The sequence below is a fragment of the Urocitellus parryii genome, chromosome 2 (assembly GCF_045843805.1).
Source record: "Urocitellus parryii isolate mUroPar1 chromosome 2, mUroPar1.hap1, whole genome shotgun sequence".
NCBI classification, from domain to species: Eukaryota; Metazoa; Chordata; class Mammalia; order Rodentia; family Sciuridae; genus Urocitellus; species Urocitellus parryii.
This window is the reverse complement of record NC_135532.1, coordinates 30,825,242-30,848,543: the sequence shown is the minus strand read 5'-3', so window position 1 is coordinate 30,848,543 and position 23,302 is coordinate 30,825,242. Positions and strand designations below refer to the sequence as shown.

Sequence of the window (23,302 nt, the reverse complement as noted above, 5' to 3'; positions counted from 1 at the left end):
CTATGGTGGCTTCATCCATTGAACCCTTGAGCCTTCTGGCTATGAAGCACTTGAAACATAGTTAGTCTAAAAGAGATGTTCTGAGCCTGGATTTCAAAGACAGTGCAAAAAGAAACAAAAAAAAAATTTTATTAATAATTCTATATTGATTATATATTGCAATAATAAAATATTTAGGATATACTGGATTAAATGATAATAGTTTGCATATATTTGTATATAAAAATCAATATTAATTTCACCAGTTTCTTTCATAGTTTTAATTTAGCTACTAGAAAAATTTAAATTGAACACATGACTACAATTATATTTCTATTGGACAGTTTTGTCCTAGGCACCAGGAATATGGTTAGAAAGAGCACAAAGCCCCTACCCTGGGGCATCATGATCCAGCACATTTCCTGGGACAAGAAATGGAGAGGGTCAGTAATACTTCCCTCTGGGGTGCATGGTGCTTAGAAAGAGCTTAGACTGTGGTCCATTTTCTGAGCACCTACTGCCTGAAACTTCAACCCCAGTAAGCCCCAGGAAACAGCCCTCAGAAGGGATCCTCTCCTTGTTAAAGGGCCCCTTCCCCACTTAGAACCTTGGGACCAAACCGAGCAAGATGTCAATGACCTATTCAGACTTCCTTCCTGTTTCCTGCTTGTGGGATGAGAGCAGGGCTGGCCATGGTGTCTACTCCTGGAAGAGAGAGGGACAGAGATACCCAAGGTGACTATTCTCTTTCCTATGCCCATGTAGCTGAACCAAAATAATCAAATCTTTCCATAGTAGAAAAGGAAGCTAATAAACCCCAGGTGTCCACTTTCCATATCCATCCTGACTTCTGTTAGTCACCACTCCTTCCAGGGATGCTGTGGTGGAGCCAATTTGAAAGCAGAGGAAGCTCAGTGTCAGGAAGGCTTATAACTTGTGAAAGTCACATAGCTAGCAAGTGACAAAGCTCACATATCAAAGGCTTGTCTGACATCTCTACCCTCAGCTGTCCTCTAAGATTCTGGATGGCTTCTCTGTCTCCCCAGAGAAAGAGGAAATGACAGTCCACCCAGAGTCCTTAGAGGCAGTGGTCATCAACCAGAGTACAGGTCCCTACCTGAGCCCCATACCAGATCGTTGCACCTGGTACCTGTGTGTGAATAATTTTAAGAGGATCAATTTTCAATTCTTGGGCATCTATAAATCCCCTCTCCTAAAAATTGATTGACTTAAAAACAACCCTTTGTTTTTCTTCCTTGCACCTTCAGGCAAAAGTTTTTTCCTTCTCCTATATTATAAAAATTGAACAACAAAAACTTACTTTGCAACAATATCCCAGGCATAATATCTTCAGGGCATCAAACAGGAAAATTCAAGACACCATAAACTCCCTCCTGGCTCATGAAGACATATGTCTATAAAAGTTTTAGTTTTATGGGCTGGGATGTAGCTCAGAGGTAGAGCACTTTCCCAGCATGTGTGAAGTCCTGAATTTTATCCCCAGAAAAACAACAACAACAACAACAACAACAACAACAACAATATAATTATTTCTCAAACTTTTAAACTATTTATATTATTATGGCAATTATTCTTTAACAATTATGATACCTGATCCCGAGTACAAATTTTAAACCCATGTATTTTTGTCTCTTTTTAGTGCTGGGGGTTGAATTCAGGGCCTTGAACATGCTAAGAATATAATCTATCATGATCTGGGACTGAGCTATAATACCAGCCGTTCCCTAAGCACACAGATACACATACATACACTTATCATGGAAACATATGTGTGATCATAAAAGACAAGCACAAAATATTAAAGTGATGTTCGCTTCGGCAGCACCTATACTAAAATTGGAACAATTCAGAGAAGATTAGCATGGCCTCTGCAAAAGGATGACACACAAATTTGTGAAATATTCCCATATTTTATATGGAAAGCAGTATAGAGATTTCTTGGGAAATTGGGAATGGAACCACCATTTGACCCAGCTATCCCTCTCCTCAGTCTATACCCAAAGGACTTAAAATCAGCCTGCTACAGGGACACAGCCACATTAATGTTTATAGCAGCACAATTCATAATAGCTAAACTGTGGAACCAACCTAAATGCCCTTCAATAGATGAATGGATTAAAAATGTGGCATATATACACAATGGAATATTACTCAGCAATAAAAGAGAATAAAATCATGACATTTGCAGGTAAATGGATAGAGTTGGAGAATATAATGCTAAGCGAAGTTAGCCAGTCCCCCAAAACTAAATGCCGAATGTTTTCTCTGATATAAGGAGGCTGATTCATAGTGGAGTAGGGAGGGGAGCATGAGAGGAATAGACAAACTCTAGATAAGGCAGAGGGGTGGGAGAGAAAGAGAGGGAACATGGGGTTAGAAAGGATGATGGAATGAGATGGACATTATTATCTAAAGTACATGTATGAAGACACGAATTGATGTGAATATACTTTGTATACAACGAAAGATATGAAAAATTGTGCTTTATCTGTGTAATAAGAATTATAATGCATTGTGCTGTCATATATAAATTAAAAATTAATTTTAAAAATATTAAAACAGGTTGGGGATATAGCTCAGTGGTAAAGCGCCTGCCTTGCATGTGTGAGGCACTGGGTTCAATTCCTCAGCACCACATAAAGATAAATAAATAAATAAAGATGTTGTGTCGGGCTGGGGTTGTGGCTCAGCGGTAGATCGTTTGCCTAGCACGGGCAAGGCCCTGGGTTCAATCCCCAACACCACATAAAAATAAATATATAAAGATATTGTGTCCAACTACAACTAAAAAATAAATATTAAAAAAAGATGTTGTTTCCATCTACAACTAAAGAAATATTTTTTAAAAATATTAAAACAAACAAGAATGGAAATTCAATGTTGAGAGAGAAAAAAGAATTTCCTTCTATTAAAGAAATTTGTACTTGTATTGTTAAAATGGACAATGAAAGGCTACCCACGTAGCTCAGTGGTAGAGCACTTGCCTAGCATGAATGAGACCACGGGTTCAATCCCCAGTGCCATAAATAAATAAATAAATGAAAAAATAAATAAAATGGATGATGGTGGGTATTAAATCCTTCAATTGGACTCATTTAAAAGAGTTAGTGACAGTTATATTTTGAATTGTAGGATTTCACAATAGGCTGGAAGTCACATCTTTTGCAATTGCATTAGCTTACAATGAAAAACCTTAGATCAACTGAGGAATATGGGTTGGGGTTACAAAGTTTTTCAAAATTATCTCAGAGGATAGGTAGTCCAAAGGGTCATGCATCCTTCCTTCAGTACATTTCTCATTCTCTGAAAACTGGTCATGTATACAAAGATGTCCCCACTCTCCATCAGCTTTCTCTGACTGCTGACCTTAACCATGGGGGTTAGTGAACAGAGTTCTTGCAAAACTTTGTTCTACAGAGAATGAAGCAGGGGATGGGGTAGCTTATCTTTCAGGAGACCACACAGAAAATTTCCCACCCACTGGCAAAAAGAGCACCCAGGCGGTGGGCCCCTGAGCCAGCGCTGTGTTGTTCTCTTCGCAGGTGGCTTTGGATCCTAATCCCCTCAAGGCCAAGGATGCAATCATCATAGCATTGGTGCTTTCTCCCCATTGTCAGTGGTCGGGTTCACTACAGAGTAGCTCCCAAACCATAATGCCCCACAGGTGTACAGCAATGGATTCCCAGGGACTATTTGCAAGGTCTTTGTAGGACCCAATACCTTATGAATGCAGAGCGTTCCCTTTATTATCCGACTCCATTAGGTGTGTTTTCTTTTGTTCTCTACAAGCACGGGGCTTTAGCTTCTGGAATATTGAATTTCATTTGCTTCTCCTCTCCTTCCCTAGGCTACTGAAAATCGGTTGCTATCTTCAACTGCTCGCCCCACCCCCTGTTCTTCTCCCCGGTCATGGTGAATTTGGATCTGCAAAAGCCTTGTATCAGCTTCAATTATTTTTTTAATAAAAGATAATATTGATCTTGGCGCCCAGGCTTGTCAGAAACGCTCCCCTTCACTCTCCCTGAATGAAGGAGCTGCTCCTAATTACAGACCTCTCTTCTGCTGCTGCTTTCTCAGCCTGAGTTCAGTGTGCTGTGAACATCTCTCGGTCGCCCTTTCTGGTTGTGTCCTAGGCATTATGCAGAATGATTCCATGCCTTCTCATCAAACTAGAGGACACCCTTGAAATATCTGTTTCCCTAAGCTGTGTGTGTGTGTGTGTGTGTGTGTGGAGTGGGGCTTAAACTGTTAGAATTATGCTTTCTGGGAGGCTGGGCAGTTTAACAATAGGGTCCCAGGTCTCCATTTGAATCCTGGCTAGTTAGCTCACCTACCAATTGAATGAACTTGTGGCCAATTAATTACCTCTTTGAACCTCACCTTTCCAATTTAGAAAGTGGGAATAATAACCCCTGCCTCGTCCTGCCATAAAGATCAACCAAGATAGTGCTTATGGAGTACTTAATTTAGTGTCTGACATCCAGCAAGTGCCAAATAAATTTAAAAAGTAGCTATCCCTGTAGAAGTGGCCAACAGAACCATCATGGCTTTACGGGGTTTCGATTCCTCTTAATGAAAAATATTCATGGAACTCTTCCCTGGACCAGCTCCTTTGTACTAGTATTTGACAAATATAATTCTCTACTATTTAAAATTCTTGGCTGGAAATCTGTGATATCCCTTTCTCTTTCTTGCGGAAGACGTTTTTGTAAAACTCAAAAATTCGAGTAGCGTTTGCTTTCCTCTGACTATGCTAAACAAAATCATTTGTTTTATTCTGAAATTTGAGTCTCTGTTTCAAAGGCTAGGTTTTGTCGATTCCCCCTGAGATTTCTTTTCATCAGCACATTCCCTGAGTCCCCAGCCTTTAGAAATCACGGGATGCACTGGACATCATGAGCATACTCAATTTTCAGAAAGCATCTGAAAAAGCTCAGCTTTGGAGATTGATGGTTCTCAGCTTTCAGCTTCGGTTTCTCTCTGCCTGAGGACCATTTGGATCTGGGCCTAAGAACATAGTCACACAATGTCAGAATATTAGTATTAAGTAGGCGATGCCCCTCTTCCTGCCTCTCAGCCTCATTTACAAAAACACGGGAAAATAAATCTAATCCCCTCACGGTTCCCTTGCGCTGCTCCACAGCAGGAATGTTATATGATTTCAAATTACTTATTAGACATATTCCTATGGGTATCATGTTGAGGATTACTTTTCCAAAGTTATTATAGTGCCTGTATCGTTAGGAAAATGAGGCGTAATTCTACCTTCTATCTCATTCCAAAGGCTTCTTCTACCTTTGCACAAAAATAAGGTCAAAATCAAGAAGTAGGACACTTATCTTCTGTTTTGCTCATTTTCCACCACAGTTTTGGATGATGAGCTGAGGGTTGGGGGAAAAAAATCACTTTCTTAAACTCTTTTCTTCTAATAATAGTGGCTTAGCTTTGCTTTCAAAGGATCCCATGTTGACACTCAGAGGGGACTCAGCTAGAAAAACTAGCACAAAAAAAAAAAAAAAAATAGAAATGTAGCTCGACAGTGGAGTTTGTTTCACATTGCTAAGTCCTGGGTTCAGTCCCCAGCACAGCCAAAAAAGAAAATAAAAAATTTTTGAAAAAGCAAGAAAGAAAAGAAGGCCAGCAAACAAGAAGAAATTTTATGCAACCTGTAGAAGACAATGAACTGTCAATCCTGGTGGCCAAAGAACTTCAGACCCAGGGATTCATGCTAGAGAATTTAATTTCTAAGTGAACTTGAGCAAGTCATTTCACTCTTCTATGTCAAAACATCCTCCCTTGGATCTAGCTGTGTTTATCTGCCATGTGAGTGTATGTATCAGTTATCTGCATTTTGGTTGACCCGGGGCAAATCTTTCAAGTTCATTGACAGCACTTACCATTTAATAATTTTTCAAGTTGACAGCTCTCTCTGCAAGAAACGCTAACATTTTAATTCCTGGCTTAACTGACATATAGGTCTCTTCTAGTTTTCACTTGCTTTTTCTGTAACATTCATTGTTGCTAGGAAACTCCTTGCAACATAAATTATATTGCTATTTTTGCTCCGGAGTCACTGAAAGGACAGTATGATTTTCCCTAAAACCTTTGAGAGTCAAGTGAAGAAGGGGGTCTTATTTCCCCCGTAAGTTTTATTGAGGACCAAACAAGAGAAGACATGGGAAGGCAATCTTTTTCTAGCTCCTTCAAAGTCAGTGTTCAAAGCAAGATTCCCTTGCTTTGCTGAAAGGGAATGTCCACAAAATTTAAACATATTGAATTTGATTAAAAGCACAAATCTATTTCCAAATGAAATACCAGTGATTTTTGAATAGCTTTCTCTCCTCCCACTGCAAAACATTCAGGGTTGAATTCATTTGTATTTACACATTTTTAATCCTTTGAATTCAAAAGATATAATTGCTCTCTGGCTATGAAAATGGGACTGATTTTGACCTATCCAAAAATAATAAATCAGTCCTTGAAAAGCTTTTGGAAAACTTGAAGAGCTCAACAACATTTGTTTGATTCTCATGACTAAGTCTCCTTAGCTAAAACAAAGTGAGAACATTATGCAATTATTTAGAGGAAATTCAGGACCTTTGGGATAGTCAATCATATAATGCAGGCAAAAGTGGACTTGGGGACCTGACATTTGCAGATAATTGTGCAACCCTCAGCTGTGTGAGCTGGTCCTAAGAGAGCGCCCACCTTCGATTTGCCTCTTTCCCCCCCATCCTCCTTCATTTTGTGCCTCTTGGTTAGTAATAAAATGAATAAATCAAACTGACTCTGGTTCTTGTGAGATATACGAAGAGAAATGAACATGAAAACTAAAATATCAAACTGAAGGTATCTTCCCCAGCCTCATTTCTCATTTTAAAAAAAGCAAAACACAACTAGACTCATTCAGCAAACAAGAGCTTCGAAACTAAAAGCTCAGGCCCAGATGTTATTAAGTATAAATATTTATAAGGCCCATAAAGATCCTGGCTAAGTTCAGTTTTTCCTTAATGCAGCAAATGTTTCAAATTCAGCCCTCTCACTGTTTGAAGCCCTTAGAAGGCAGGATCCTGTGGAAGACACATTGCGTTAGCAAGAGGGATGGAGTTCCTCTTTTATGTTTTATGGCCAGTTTTTCATTGAGGGGTATTGCTTTTCTCAGGAATCACTTCTCAGGGCCTGTCTTTCCCAAGAAGCCAGGAGAAAGTATGGTTACTGCAGCCATGAATCAGGGGGCACCAGGGAAGCACACACATGGGGAGACCCACATCCTAGATTTGAAAGGACAGAGGGAGGCCAGCTTCCTTTTGTTCTTTCCCCATCTCAGTGAGGAAACATATCCAAAATCCCAAAAGCCTCAGTTTAGTCATCCATTAAATGGGAGTATGATTTTCATAATAAGTGAGGCTTTTAAAAACCTCAATTTGACTAACTGGTGTGTGCTTTTGCCAAAAAAAGAATTTTAGCCACAATATTTAAGTGACTGCTTGGTAAGTTGTAGAGACATAAATGAAAGAAACACAGGTATATAAATAATAATTTATATATAATAATTATATACATATTTATTATTTATATAATTTATTCTTTAAATAATAATAATTTGTGCTAAAACACTTTATATGATAATTTGGGCAATTCAGGCAGTGGATGAAGCATTTAGATCTTCAGTTTCATGAGGAAGTTTCAATGTATGAAATTATCATCATCAATATCTTCTCCATCTTCTTCATAATCATCATTATTATTAGTGGTTCTGGGGATTAAACTCCTGGGCCTCTAGCCCACTGAGCATATGCTGTGAGCTACACCCCCAGTGAATCCCCCAGGGGAATCATTGTTATTTTTAATCCATGTTTTATGGTAAGAAAAATTGTCTGCCTGCATGTCTTGTCCACCTATGAAACAAGGAACATGCAATGTTTTGCTTTTTAAAATTCCTTTGGTTAAATACATCGCATTAAGTTAACACATAATTGCCTGGTGCATGAATTTTTAAGAGCTCTATTGCTGCATGGGTTGATTCATCTGTGTGTAGAAGTGAAAAGAATCTTGGTTTTTCTCTCTAGGATAAGTCCTAATCTGTGAAATAATTCCTGCTTCTTAGCGTGAATCCAGAGGACACGTTAGCACCGGCCGGTAGGGACCTGGGTGTGGTCCCTGGCTCCCTGCTCTAGCAGGAGGGGTCTTCCTGTTGCCCACAGCTCAGGGATGGAGTCCTGTGGCCCTTCCACAGCTCCTGGCTTTGGGGTTTCTCAGGCATGTCCACACCAGCCTCATGCCATCTCTACCCCAGGCTCACTGCTCAGTCCTTTTTTGCCTGACAATTCACATCAACCCTGAGAACACCCATCTCCTCTATGGAGGCCTTCATCTGCTGGACACATCTGGCAAGTGTTCGGAGGTGCTTACCTGGTTTCCCTGATTAATGTAGATGTAAAGATTTTATCAAGGCTCCTGGCGGCTGGACTTCAAGATGTAATCACAAAATCAATCCACATAGACTAACTGGGCATAGACTCACTAAGAAGACATCCCACAGTGTCAGGCACTTAATTAAGGTACTCTGGCTCCTCTGCCCCAGATTGATTCTTTTCTTTCCCTAACGGGTGATGTTGCTCCTCTGGGTGGACAAGCCACTCTCCACTGGAGGCTACCCTTTCGGAGCCTTGTAGTTTGGTATAAAAACCACCAGGGGGCGCCCGCGCATCATTCCACTCCCCAGGGAATGGATGGGTGTACACCAGCAAGATCCTCCCACAATCCAAGGACCTTGAAGAAGTACCTAACCGCCTGCATGGCCACATTTTGTTTGCTGGGTTCAGAGATTCTGTTGGCTTCAGACATTCCTTGAGGATAATCAGAGACTCCTCTCTTCTTTTTCTCACAGTTTGCACCTCAGTGCATGGTAGGATCATGGACTCTATCATCCCTCTGGGCTTGCCTGACATAGATGATTCCTACTGGAAACTCCAGAACTAGAGGTTTGTAAAAATGTAAGCATCTTGTGAAAAGCCCAGGTCAGAGATTGCCAACCTACTGCCACTTAATGATGTGGACTGTGCCCAGCCTTGACTGGCCAGGTTCAACTGGTAAGATTTTGGAGCATTACAATATAAGTCATCAAACATCTGTTTAGCACCTTTCATGTGCCAAGCATTGTGCAGAGACTAAACTGTTGCACCCTAGTAATTTAGACTAATGAAGAAAGATTGAAGTATGGGTCATTACAGAGCAGGGAGAATGGGCAAGAACTGGGAGAGAAGGACCCCACACACCTGAAGATATGACAGAAAGGCTTCAAAAATAAGGCAACACCTGACTCAGCCCTGGAGGATAAGTCATCTGGCCAGATCTCTATGGCATCTAAGTACATCTGGACCAAAACCTTGCATAGCGGCTTAAATGCATGAAATCCTAGCTACCAGGCACAATTCTACTACCCCAGAACAACCTAGACTCTAAAAGAGCTCAGACTTCATTGGTCCAGGGCAACCATGCAGGTGTCATACATTCATTCAGCATTATATTGGGCACCTACTATGTGGCAGACAACAAAATGAATCAGAAATAAGCCAAGCTGGGGCAACATTCTTTGTCACACAGGAAGGCTGTTCACCTAGTTGTGAACCCAAGTCTCTTTTAAATTAATTTTCATTGGTGCATTATAATTGTATATAATAGTGGGAATTATTATACCATATTCATGTATGCACATAGCATAATTTGATGAATCTCATTCTCCAGTGTCTTCCCTTTACCTCTTCCCCTCGCTCCCCAGATCTACCTGTTCTACTCTGCTGATCTCCCTATTTTTTATTATTATTATTATTATTATTATTATTATATTTTGCACCAAAATCTTGAGTATAATAGTGAGGTGGAATCTACTCAGTCTGGCTTTATAAACTGAGCATCCTCAGAATGCTTAATTAACTGAAGTTTTCACTGAGATGCCAGGAAGCCTGGTTTGAAATAACTGATCACACTTTGGAATGAGAAGTATTTGTGCATTGTTTGCTATAGGAGTTTTTTCAAGTTCTCATTCCACCTGAGAAAGGACCCCCAGCCAATGTGATCCCAACGACTCTTCTGTCATCAATGGAGACGACTATCCTCTCTAGGTCTCAGGCCACTGCTGTCCATCCTGGGGGGTGGTCTTATCTGGAGCTGACATCTTGGACATGGGTTGTTTCTATGGCATCTAGAACAAGTCTTTTCTACAAACTCAATGGTGTAAGGAATGAAATTAAATTTTTTTCTGTAATTCACTTTCTAAATTAAAGTGCTCACTTGGCTGTCAGAAACACATGCCACCTGATTGTCAAAAATAGATTGTCCATTTTTTCCAGGTTTCCGTTCTGTTTTTCCCACAGTGGCCTTGACCTTGATGGACCCTGAGGCAGGGCAGTTGGAGGGAAGGCCATCCTTGAGGAATCTGTCCATGAAGATCGCACAGTCCCTCAGACGTGAGACTATCCGTCCTGCACAGAGACCCACTAATGAGTTCTTCCGCTGCTTCCATGATGGAGGCGGGATGGGGCTCAACTCCCCTGCAAACTTCCGCAGAGTCTCAATTACTTAGGATTCTGTCCAAGGAAACTATCAGGGTCTCCTCTTGGGTAGTCCCCCGGGGATCTCTCCCACTCAGTGCTGAGGAGCATTTGTTTGTTTGTTTGTTTTTTCCCTAGGTCCCAGAGGAGGAAATCCTTTCCCATCCCTGAAATTTTTCTATTATGGTTTAGATATGAGGTATCTTCCCAAAACTCAAGACTGAGATAATACAAGGAAGTTCAGAGGTGAGATGGTTGCGTTATCAGAGCCTAAACCCCATCAGTGCATTACTCCATTGATATGGAGGAACTGGGTGGTGACTCTAGGCAGGTAGGGTGTGGCTGGAGGGGATAGGTCACTAGGAGTGTGCCTTTGGGATACATACAAATTTTGTCCCTGGTGAGTGGAGCACTCTTTCCTGGTTGCCATATTCCGAGGTGTTCTGCTCTGCCACACCCTTCACGCTGATGTTCTGCCCCATCTTGGACCAGAGCTATGGAATCAGCCATCTATGAACAGAGACCTCTGAAACCATGAGTATCAATAAACTTTTCCTCCTCTATGTTGTTCTTGTCAGATCTTTTGGTCACAGTTGTGAAAACCTGACTCCAACATTTTCCTTGAGAGGAACAGCCTGTGCTTTAGAGGCAACTAACAATTCCTTTAATTGGTCCAGGTTTGAGGAAACTGAGGTAGGAAGGAACTCCCCTTCCTCCTTCTACATTTTTCCATCTGGGTCATCTCACCCCAGAGCCAAAGAGGAAGGGAGAAAAAAGAAGAAAGAAGATTACCAGAAGAGAGATCTTGAAAATCACTTATTGACTTAGCTAAAAACCTCAAAAATGTCATTCTCCCACATCAAGATGTTCTTCATTTTATTCATGTATAAATGAATTTCCAAGTTCACTTTAAGAACAAGCTTTTTTATTTACTGGTTCCTACACAGGCTCTGTGTGGCCCCCATATGCAGAAAGTTTTTCCCCGGATTGATCTGTTCACCCAGTCCTGAGGCTGTGAAGAGGTAGATAGAACATGGCTTGGCAGAAAAGACGATGTGTTATTTACTGAATTTCAAAACCTTCATCTTCATGATTTGGCTATGAAGTTTTATTTTAGAGTTTCAGTTGGATTCCATAAACTTTCACAGAATAGCCAAAGAATGAGTGAGAATGAAGGTAGGATTCAAAGATCAACATGTCATGGTTCTTACCCTTGGGACATGTCTAGTGGGGTGGGGAAGGGAACTAAGAACAGTTCCATGCCACAGGGCAGGTGTCAAGAAATTTCCCAGCTCCAGGTCAGGTTGCAAAGGACCAAGACCTGGGTATCTTCCAGCAGACTCCACACGGGGATGGTTTATCCATTAGGCACAGCAAGAAGAGAACCCAGGACCCACGAGACTTCAAGGGGCTCTCCTTTTCCTATATTTTCTGCTGAAGTCAGAAGCCGAGAAGGAATATAATAATAATGAACTCAACCTGGATTATATTTGTCTTATGCCAACAGAGTCCAAAAATCATTTGTTCATTTATTTTTTAATGGAGGAAGAAGCCCATGAAAGCAAAAATGCTTAGGGCTTTGAAGTAAAGACACTAAACCTCAATGAAATGTTTTATCCATGATCACAAAAGGGAATATAACATCTCCAGGTACAATCTTTACACATGACCTCAGAACCATGAAACAGCACCTTTGAAAAACCAGGGAAAGAAGAAAGATCCAAATACTAGTCTCCCCTTCCTGGACACCAAAAATAGCATCCCTCTGGGTCCCAAACCCTGAAGTTATTAAAACCGACTTAGCAGGTTCAAGAGCTTGAGCAGCCCAGGGCAGGTGGAGGTGAGTCAAGGTCTCCCATCAGAAGCTTGAAGGCAAAGCACTGGGTAGCCTCTGTGGGAGGCAACTGTGCAGAGTGGGACGGGACCCATTAGTGCAGAGATACAGGCCAGTCCATGGAGCCCAGAGATTCAGGGGCCAGGCCCAGAAGACACCTGCACCCTCAGAAATAGTTGTAGAATTTCAGCTTCTTTCAAAGCCACCACAAGGACTTGTTGGAATGGTGGTGAGGCCGTTTCCATCATCCATGTGAAGGCTAAGATTAGACACTGATTCACACATACAAATGCTGATCACCTCCACCTGGTACCTGAAGTGCCAAGAGACATTTCTTGCCCTTTCCCCACATAAATCTTCCCTGCACAGCATTCTCTGAGGACCACAAGGCCTCTGTCAAGGTCTTGGCCCTGAGCTCACTGAAGCCCCAGTAGGTTGCCAAGTTCTGCAGATGTTTGCACCGACTGCTTTATGTTTTGCAATATCCCAGAGCTGTTCCCAAGTGACGTTCATCCATTCACCGAGTTAATGCTTAATAAGAATGATCTACAAAGGATAACGGCTCAAAAGATGAGAAGAAGTAAACCTACTTCCAGTGGGAATGGACGATCAAAATCAATCAATCAATAAATACAGCAATGTTCCCAAGAGGATGAGGTGTAGAAAAGGGAAATTGTACATCACAATTCTGAGGAGGGTGGGAACAAGAAGGACAGAATGTTTATTTATGGACATGGGCATGTTCATGTTTCTCAGGAGTGCTGTGAGACCCCTACAGGGCTTGAGAATACTCTGGAGAATATTCATGGAGACAGGTGGCTCCATGGACCAATGTGATCTCTTGTAGTACCAGGTATCAGATGTGACAGCCAAGATGGGTCCCTTTCCAGATCAAGAAGTTTGATGATAGGGAATGCCAATGCCAGAAATTGAAGAGTAATTTCTACTTTCAATCTGTTTTAACCTATATCATCTCATTTAATGATCAAGAAAATTCTATGGGCACCAATATCAGTATTTTTAAAAAAGAAAGGTAGAAAGTTTAGGTTTGGGGGTATAATCAATGATAGAGCACCTGCCTAGCATGCATGAAGCCTTGGATTCAATTTTTAGAACTGCAAAAAAAAAAAAAAAGGTTAAGAGATTTTTCAGAAATCCAATCAATCTAGTAGCAGATTTTGAATTAATAAACAGGGTTCTATACCTACATTCCCAGTATTTGTTTGTCCTTAGAGCTACAAGGTATTGCACAGTTAACACACATTATGTCTGGTCCTCACATCAATCCTGCAGGAGGGGTTTTATTGTCTTCATTTAAAGATGGAAACATTAAGTCACAGGGAGAGATAAAGCAACAGACCCGAGTCCATAATTCATTCATTAAATATTACGCCTCACTTTATGCTAAACACTGGGCATCTCAGATACCAAACAGGGTGAGCACAATTCAAGAAAAGCAATTTCATAAAGTTCTCAGTCAAAAAAAAAGACTCATATTTTAAAGCCTAAAAGTCATCTTTTGGTGAACCACGTTTTTTGGAGCCAACAGGCTGAATTCCATGTTGAAATGGGAGAAATGAGGTAACTGCTTGGAAAGATTGCAGATGTCCACGGGCTCATTTTATTAATTAAGTAGGCCTGGATGCTAATTCAGTTGCTATGCGCCAGAGCTCCTGGGAAATGCATGCCAAGGCTCAGAGACATACAAAAGGAATCCTTAAGGAGTTTTATATGTAATGCAGTTGGACATTTTAGAAGACGGGAGGTGGAATATGTTTGCACATTTTGTGTTATAGAGCACAGAATCTAGTTACTTGAAAGTAGCATTTGTAGCCTGTAATATCCTGAGCCACATACCAGCTGGGAGGCTTGGGAAGGGCTATGTAGAGTAATTATAATAGTAACAAAGCAGGTTTTCTCTGACTCTAGACCTATCTGCTTTACAAAAACTTCAACCAGCCTCAGTTTCCCTACAGCTGATATAAGGTCCAGACAGCTTGCAAGTCACCCTGTGCCCCAGGTCCCTTCCTGCCTAGCTGTTACAGCCTTCTCTCCTGTGAACTGCTGATGCTGCTGGGGCCTGATATCCCCCTCCAGCTGGAAACCGCCCTGGCTGACCCTCAGCTGCCCTGTCCCCATCCCATTCCAGAGACTGGCCTCAGGGGCCATCCTGTCTTTAACTCACTGCCTCTTCTCTTCCAGGGGTCACAGGAGGCTGCACGCAGAACTCACCACATCTTACAGAGATTTTAATGAAACAGCTCTTCTATTTATTTGTGTTGCTGCCTCTGTTGCCTGGGGCCACCCACGGCACCAGCCCCAGAGAGGGGGACTCTGTGGGGACGGCACACTTTCTTCCCAGTCACCTCTTCCAGGATACTGATCCCCTGCCCTTCCTTGAGCTAATCCTGTTTTCCTTTCCAGTGTTTCTCAGACACATCTGAATCCTGGGGTACAAACAGTTTTGTTTGTATCATGTAACACTCACTGCAAGTAACCAGGTTTTCCCAACCTCACCAGAAGGAAAGCAGAGGTCACTTCAGTCATGTGGAATCTGATTAACACAAAGCCCAGGGAGCCCAGCCCTGGGTCACAGGCTCCAGCCGCTCCTACCCCCTGGACTGCACTTTCAGCCACGCACTGTGCAGTCCCAGGGGCTTGCGGAGTTTGCCCTGAGGGACGCCGTCTGCACCCAGTCTCAAGTTGGCTTTCCTGTTGTCATTTTTAAATCATATACTTTTTTAAAATGAAGCTATTGTTTGAATTTAAAAGAAAGGGATTTGGGAATACGATCTTTTTATTACATGAAAAGAAAAAAAAAACATTTAAAAAAAGCAATTTTGCTGAGTTATAAACTCACAAACAATCAAGTTCACCCTTTTAGTGTACAATTTGACAACAACCATATACAGTTACACAACCTCCACAATCGTTTCCAACCTGGCTCTCCCTAAAAGGTCCCTGTGTCCCTTTGTGGTGAGTTCCTCTTTCCACTTATACTCCTGGAAACCATGGACCTGCTTTCTGATTCTGTAGTTTTACCTTCTCTAGAGTGTGGGGTGTGTGGAATCATATACTGTATGTAGACTTTAGAGTTTGATGCATTTCATCGAATGTAATGCCCTTGAGACTTGCTGCCTGTATCAACAGACCCTTCTTTTTTACTGTTGAGTATTATTCCTTTAAGTGAATGGGCAGCGATTTCTATGTCCTTTCACCAGGAGGTGGATATTTATTTCCCGCTTTTAGCTACCAAGAATAAATTTGCTATTGATTTATATTTTGAGGTTCTCTTTGACAATGTATGTTTTCATTTATTTGGGATAAATATCCTAGAGTAGGATTGCTGGGTCATTTGACAAGTATACATAGAAAAGGTTTTTGAGGAAGAAAAATCTTTTAGGGATGTGGCTAGGCAGCTTAAACAGGAAGTAACAGGGTGTTTTAAGAAGGGTCAGCTCAGCTCTGGGCTCCCTCAGGCTTTACAAGGGGGTCTCTAACTGTGTCTTGCAGTGAGGAGGTAAGCACCAGTTTATTGCTCAGGACAGATACAGACTCATTCTACCATTCATCTAAAAGTGTGACCTTGGGCTGGGGATGTGGCTCAAGGGGTAGCGCACTCGCCTGGCATGCGTGCAGCTGGCCTTTGATCCTCAGCACCATATACAAAGATGTTGTGTCCACTGAAAACTAAAAAATAAATATTAAAAAAATTCTCTCTCTCTCTCTCTCTCTCTCTCCCTCTCTCTCTTAAAAAAAAAAAAAAGTGTGACCTTGGATGAGTATTCAGGTTCACTGCACTTTAGTTTTTGTGTTGTAAAATAAGCACTGTAATAGTGATACTGTGAGGGTTTTTTAAAAGTATCCAAGAGTAGAGGACACTGACTGGCACATAATGAGTTCTCAACAAACACCACATATTTATAGTAGGGGCAAAATCAGAAATAGGAATTAAAATGAAAGCGAGTGTTTCTGCTATTTTGAATTAAACACACTTACCAGATGACATGGAGAACACATTCCTTCCTTCCTTCATTCAGCATTTGCTTATTGAGTGCCTGCTGTGTGCCAGGTGAGTGATGAGGCTTGTCCCTGGTCTTGCCAGCCCCCGGTCTAGTAGGAGAGGCAGCTGAATGGAAGGTTTGGGTCATTACAAACTCTAATAGCCACAGTGAAGGAAAGGACAGAGGGCTTGAGAAGAGTATCCACCGAGGGAGGAGTCAGGATGAGCTCTCCAGCCCTATCTTGAGTTATTAGTTCAACACTTTCCAGTTTCTAACTTTAGCTCAGATATTGACTCTGCTTAAAAGGAGGTGAAGACCAGCCGCTCTTGACTTCCTTCAGTGACAGAAAATCATTTCCTCCTTCATCATTTTCATCTGCAAACATTTGCCCCATGCCCTTTAAAAGCACGCTTCTGTCCTAGGCACAGAGGACACGTGGGAGCAGGAATAAGACGTTTCTTCTCCTGCCAGAGAGTCTGCCACATCACAGGGGATGAGACCAGGATAAATACACAGTGACAGCTCCTCTTCCTGCCGGAGCCATTCAGATGAGAAGGATCATGAAACTTTGATGACTTTACAGTTAAGCACCATTTCTGCTGGCCTAGATTTACCAGCACAATGATGCCACAAGGACTCATGGCACAACTGGCTGCTGTGGCTGAGTGGGGCCAACAGACCTGCAGGGCCTTCTCACAGGGGGGCCATAAGGCTGGGTTACAGGCCCCTGAGGAGGAGGCTGCAGTGCAGCAAGAGACCCATGATCCTCCCTAAAGCTAGATGGTGTTGCCAGAGTTTCCAGCCGACACACCATGTGGACAAGTAGCAGCGCTGCTATGGAGAGCTGCAAGGTCTCTTGGAAAACAACAACTGTCTCTGAAAATCGGAAAGGAATTGACTGTTGAGAAGCCAGTCCTGACGTGAAGGTATCAGGGCCCATGTAGGGAAAGCAGGGACTGATGGGCTGAGCCTTCCCTTGAGTCCCAGCCAGGTCCAGCCAAAGCAGCAAGTGGAGGACCAGCAGGGCTGATGTGATCCCTGGGACCCGTCTTGGTTCTTACTTACTGAGGTTTTCAGCTGCGCTTATCGGATCTTCTGAGTGCTGGGCACAGTGCTTGCTCCTGTGGGCTACCCAAAATGAAGATATTTGTTGGTTGGTTTTTCAATGCCCTTCATTCCCTTGGGGACCTGGTCCTCTCCCACTTCAATCAGGAGATATCATGGGGCTCTATCCACCATGATTTCTACTTTCCTAGTAAAGAGACAGTATCATGATCCAGGCTTAATCATTCCACCCCTTTGCCTGGCCACAGCAATGGGCTTGGGTTGGTTCTGTAATCAGAGTTAGGCCAGCTGTAGACTTTTACTGGCATTTCTCAATTTGGGATCACAGGTGTGGTGGCTTAGCTGAATTTCATTTCTTAGGAATCATTCTCCAGTATGTTTTCAGGCAGGGCGGGCCCTAAGAATTGAGGATTGGAGGTCAGAAGGGAAACGGCAGCCACTCATAGGACATAGGTTCTTCTCCCAAGTATTCAATCAAACAGTAATGCACACGCTGCTCTGGAGGGATTTTGTGATGTGATTCAAGTCCCTGACCAGTGAACTGTAAGCTAGGGAGACCATCCTGAGTGGGCATGATTTAATCACTTGAAAGGCCTTAAAAGGGTGCTTTGTCTCCCTTGGACAATAGTTTCTACTCTTACCTGGGGGCCCTGTCCTGATCTTCCTTATTTTGATACCTGTCTTGAAAATTAGGACTGGGTCTTTGTATCCCTGGTGTTGAAGATTAAACACCAGAGAAACGCAGAGGCAAGACTAGAAAGCAAATTTTACTTAAGAGGTAAAACAGAGAGAGGGAGGGAGGGAGGGAGGGGGAGAGAGAGAGAGAGAGAGAGAGAGAGAGAGAGAGAGAGAGAGAGAGAGAACTGGGGACCCAGAGCTGGTGCCCTTGGGAGTGGGAGTGTCCTGCATTTTATAGATGTCAGGTTTCTTTTCCTCTAACTCTTCTTCCTATTTGGTTTACATGAACAAAAGGCAGGAAAGAGTAGCCCCAGGGGGTAATCACTTGTGTTGGAAATCCTTCTCCTCCCTGGAGGTGTTAGCAACCAACCGGTTGACAGGGAAGTGCTATTTACTTATTTCCTTTTTTTAAAAAAAAATATTTTTATAGTTATCAATGTACCTTTATTTTATTTACATGTGGTATTGAGAATCAAACCCAGTGCTTCACACATGCTAGGCAAAGTGCTCTATCACAGAGCTACAACTCAGCATTTTTTTTTTTTTTTTTTGATAATCAGCTACCAGTCCTTTGTCTCTCAACTGGAAGGCCTACCAGAAGGATTTCTGATTTGCTCAGCTAGCCAGTTACTCAGGATAAATCCCTAGGTAGTGTGTGTGTGTGTGTGTGTGTGTGTGTGTGTGTGTAGATGTGAATCTTTAAAAAAAAAAAATTTTATTAGTTATTGACAGACCTCTATTTATTTAATAAATTACTTATATGTGGTGCTGAGAATCGAACCCAGTGCCTCACACATGCTGGGCAAGTGCTCCACCACTGAGCCACAACTCCAGCCCCCTAGGTGTGAATCATACTGCTTTTTTCCCTGGTTGAATTATGACTGTTATCACAAGAGGCAGGGTTTTACCTATGGGTTATCATGACAGTCTGTTCTCCTCTCTCCTTATACCAGAGCTCCTGAGAAATAACAATATTTACCTCCAGAAAAAAAATTGTGTAGGAATATTTGTATCCGCTTTCTTTAAGAACTAGGAACAACTCAGTTGTCTATCAGTTACATCCACACAATGGAAGATTACTCAGCCAAAGAGGAACAAATATTCATTCACAAGGCAACATGGATGAATCTCAAAAGCACGATTCTAACAAAAGAAGCTAGTTACAAAAGACCATGTATTTGCCAATCGTAGATCTGATAAGGGACTTGGACCTCAATTATCTTATAACCCTTACAACTCAAAAATAAGAAGATAGGTCAGAAGTGGGAGGCCCTCTATCCTGCAGGGGAGGAGGGGTTTCCAGGAGAAAGAATCAGGCAGCAGCTTCAGATGCCAAGGGGTCGAGAATGACCCAGACCCATAAACAAGGGCAGGAACCAACTAGGTCATGCCTGTCTCCTTCTTAACTCATGACCAGGGCTTACAGGGTGGGGAGGTGGGAAGAACTTGAAGTCGTGGGATTGAAGCCAGCTTTTTAGAAAGACCTGAGTGTATTTCAGGGACCAAAAAGCTTCTCCAGAGTAAGCACAGTGGGAAAAGGCTGAGAGCACAACAGGGTGGGGTGGCTTGGGTCAGGAGTAGGGACCAGGGTCCCCTTCCCATAGCCCTTTTCTCATAATCACTGATAAAGACCATGTTGCTCAGAAGATGAGGTGAAAAGTTTAGTTTTGGGGGCCTAAAACCCTTTGATGTGATGATAATAATTGGATGATAACTCATTGAATATAATCATGAAAAGCTTTGATTCCTTCCAATAACTGCCCCTTGGTAGAGTCCCTCTTGAATCCTCATTTCTCACTATGGGCCAGGTTTCTTCATCACAAACCTTTTGCATGATTCCTGGTTACTAAAACAGTCTCTTTTGGTATTGAAATCTCAATGAAAATGTCCTCAGTTTTGAACTAGGGCTGTCATTGCTGCATGTGGCAGAGGGGATGTGCTCTGGCTCTGGGGCCCACCTATAAGAGCCAGTCCCCCAACTGCCAGGGCAGGAAGGAGACAGGGCCCTCTCATGGCTGCCATGACAAGGATTTGCCCTTGACCTTTTGTGGCTCAGACTGGTTCTGTGGGCTCTACTGGAGATCTCATCTGAGGTGGCTGCCTCCACATAGGTAGTGTGGATGCTTTTTTCTTAAAGAGCGGATCAGTTTCATCTCCACCCCTAGAATCCCTCAGTCTCATCAGCAGAATCTGTCCCAAACCCTTTCTCCAGATGGGACATCCCCTTGACCCTGAAATGCCCCTGGTTCTTGTTTCTTCATTAATCTTTGTGCTCCTTCATAATCACAGAAACTGGTGAATCCTTCCACAACCATGCCCCAGGTTGGGCTCCCTGAGAAGCAGGGTCATGAGGTAAGATATTGGATGACCAGTTACATTTTAACTTCAGAAAAACAAGGAATACTTTTTTTTTTTTTTTTTTTTAGTATATCCAAAATATTGCATGGAATATACTCATCCTAAAATATTATTCTCTATTTATCTGAAATTGAAATTTAGCTAGGCATTCTACATTTTTATTTGCTAAATCTGGCCACTGCACTAAGCCTCCAACTCTGAGATAGAGACTTGCATGCAGGAAGTTTATTAGGAAATGTTCTCAGGATGTACACCTGCGGGGGAGCAAAGCCATCCGAATTAGAGAAGAAAGGTGACCAGTAATACAGTCATAACAGAGGCCTCAGCTTACCTGACAGGGAGTCCTGGGGCTGGGAAGACCCTTCAGAATCATCCCACTGAGGGGAAGTGATTGGAGCATTGTCCCAGCATCCTCCAGTCACTGAGGGTGGGCTGCCCCTAGAAAAAGGTGGGCAGCGTAGTGCCCTTCAGTAAGAGAAAGTTGGCAAGTCCAAAGCTCAGTTAAGAGCTGCCAGATGCCAGCACCTCAGCACAGATAAGTCAGACCCCCCTCAAGAGGAAACCTGGTGCCTCCCATGTTTAACCTGTAAAAAAAGGTTTCACAGTAGAGGGAAGAGAAGCCAGGAGTCCAAAATTGGAATCATCACAAAGAGGGCAAAATAAAAAGAGACTGAACTGCAATTGTTTGGACTCGAGTAATGATGGAAACAATTACTTTCTTTCAACAAAGTACTCTTATCCGTTACATGATGGTTATCAAGTTTGAACAAGTAGAACTGGGAGTGGAACTCCGTTATAGTGACTTCTTTGCATGTAGGAGGCCCTGGGTTCCATTTCCCAATCCCTGTGGGGTGGGTTGTGGGGGGAATTGAGCAAGGCTTAGGCCTTATGGGAGCTGAAGAGCTGAGTTCAATATCTCACTTGAACACACTGAGGCACCAGGAGAATCCTTTGCCTTTAAAAGAGGTGCACTCAGAGAAGCAAGATCTAACCCACAGGGGGCTGCATAGCAGACTCTCTCTCTTAGCAAATGTCACACCCACAGTTTTGTCCCCAGCTGGATCTTCTGCTCTTTCCCCTCCCTTGTTCTGGGCCTGCCCCACCTGCCTATCACTCTCCTTCCCCTGGGGCAGTCTCTGTCTCCTGGTGTACTGGATATAATTTGACATTACTTTGGCCAGAGTTTAGCCAAAGTCTCCAAGTGAGGCTTTCCTTCTGGTGTCCTGGAATGCCCTGCTTCACTTCCTACACCCTACTGGCTCTAGCAAATCAGTCACTCACGCCTACGGCCACACCCAGGCCTACAGATCACTGAGCTGTTCCCTACAGATCCCCCAGTCCCTGATTCCATCCTCCCACTCACTGGCTACAAGCCCTGGTTTTCCAGCTCACTCTCTCCTTGACTCCCCATGGGCCTGCTGACCTGCATCCATCCCTGGACCACAACCAGCATCTTAGTTACCCTCTTCCCTCCACTTCCTCCCTTACTGCTGAAGGTCGTCCCTCCCTTCCCCGACCCGGGTCAGCCAAGAGTTATTTTTGCCAGCGAAATTGTGACTACATACATTGGTTTGTACCATATAAAACTACCAACAATTTCACATTCTCTGATCTGATCTAAAACATCTTTGCAAATACAATCAAAAGTCTAAATTTGATGCTCATCCTATTATTATGTTGGTCCAAGTGGCGTGTGCCTTGTTCCTTCCCATTGTAGTATGAAAAGAAAACGAATAGCTTGTATGTTTATTCATGTTCCCATTTTACTTTCTTGCCCTTTATTTCTCCTTCACCTATGGGGGAAATTCCTCCAGCCCCGGCCCTCCAGGAAACACAGAGGAGCCTCTCTAGGGTGTAGTCCATCCCATCTCCCACCAGTGGGGGCGCAACAGAGCACAGCAGTCAGCCCTGGGGTTCAGTTCATCTCAACTAATTAACTTTTCTAAGCCTCAATTTTTACAATTAGAATTCAGATGTAATATTATCAATCTCAGCACATGAAATTTGAATACAGAACCCAGTGTGGGGTGCTTTGTAAATAAACCCTTCTTCATGCCTGGCCTGCTAGGCAGTGTCTTCTGGTGCCACCTACACACAAACATGCAAACACGGACTCCTGTAATCATCATGGCTTCTCTTGAGGAAGACTTTATGACAGTCAGGGAAACGAAGACATGAGGCCTTCATTAACTCCCCCAAGGTCACACAGGCAGCAAGCGGTGGAGTTGGGGTGGTGTTGTGGTTTTGATATGAGGTGTTCCCCTAAAGCAGAAATACTTGGGATAAATGATTAGATTATGACCTTTAACAATCAGGCCACCCTAGTTCAAATGGAGGAGGTGGTAGCTGTAGGCAGGTGGGGTGTGTCTGGAGGAGGTAAGTCATTGGGGCTGTGTCCTGGAAGAGTGATCCTTCCTGCAGCCTCTTCTCTCTCCGTCTCTGTCTCTGTCTCCCTCTCTCCGTCTCTGTCTCCCTCTCTCTGTCTCTGCTTTCTGGTTCCACTATGAGCCAAGCAGCTGTCTTCCACTGGGCTCTTCCACCATGATGTGCTGCCTCCCTTCGGACCAAGAGCAATGGAGTTGATCACCCCTGGACTGAGACCTCTGAAACCCTGAGCTCCAAATCAACTTTCCCTCCTCTAAGCTACTCCTATCAGGTATTTTAGTCACAGTGACAAAAAGCTTACTAAAACCAACTTGGCCTTCTAACTCCGAAATGTTACTGTATATTCCTTCATGATCCCAAGCAAATCCAGAGCACTGTGGATCCCAGGATGCAGTTCTTCCTCACTAGATACCACCACACACTGA

The 23,302-nt window shown here is 42.9% G+C and overlaps 1 non-coding gene across 1 annotated transcript; it reads left to right on the top strand.

Annotated features, from left to right (window-relative positions):
* The first annotated feature begins 1,808 nt into the window (after positions 1 to 1,808).
* On the top strand, positions 1,809 to 1,913 carry LOC113187375 (U6 spliceosomal RNA). The gene has a single exon (XR_003301410.2). It is a non-coding gene; the product is annotated as a U6 spliceosomal RNA (small nuclear RNA).
* Positions 1,914 to 23,302: the final 21,389 nt, after the last annotated feature.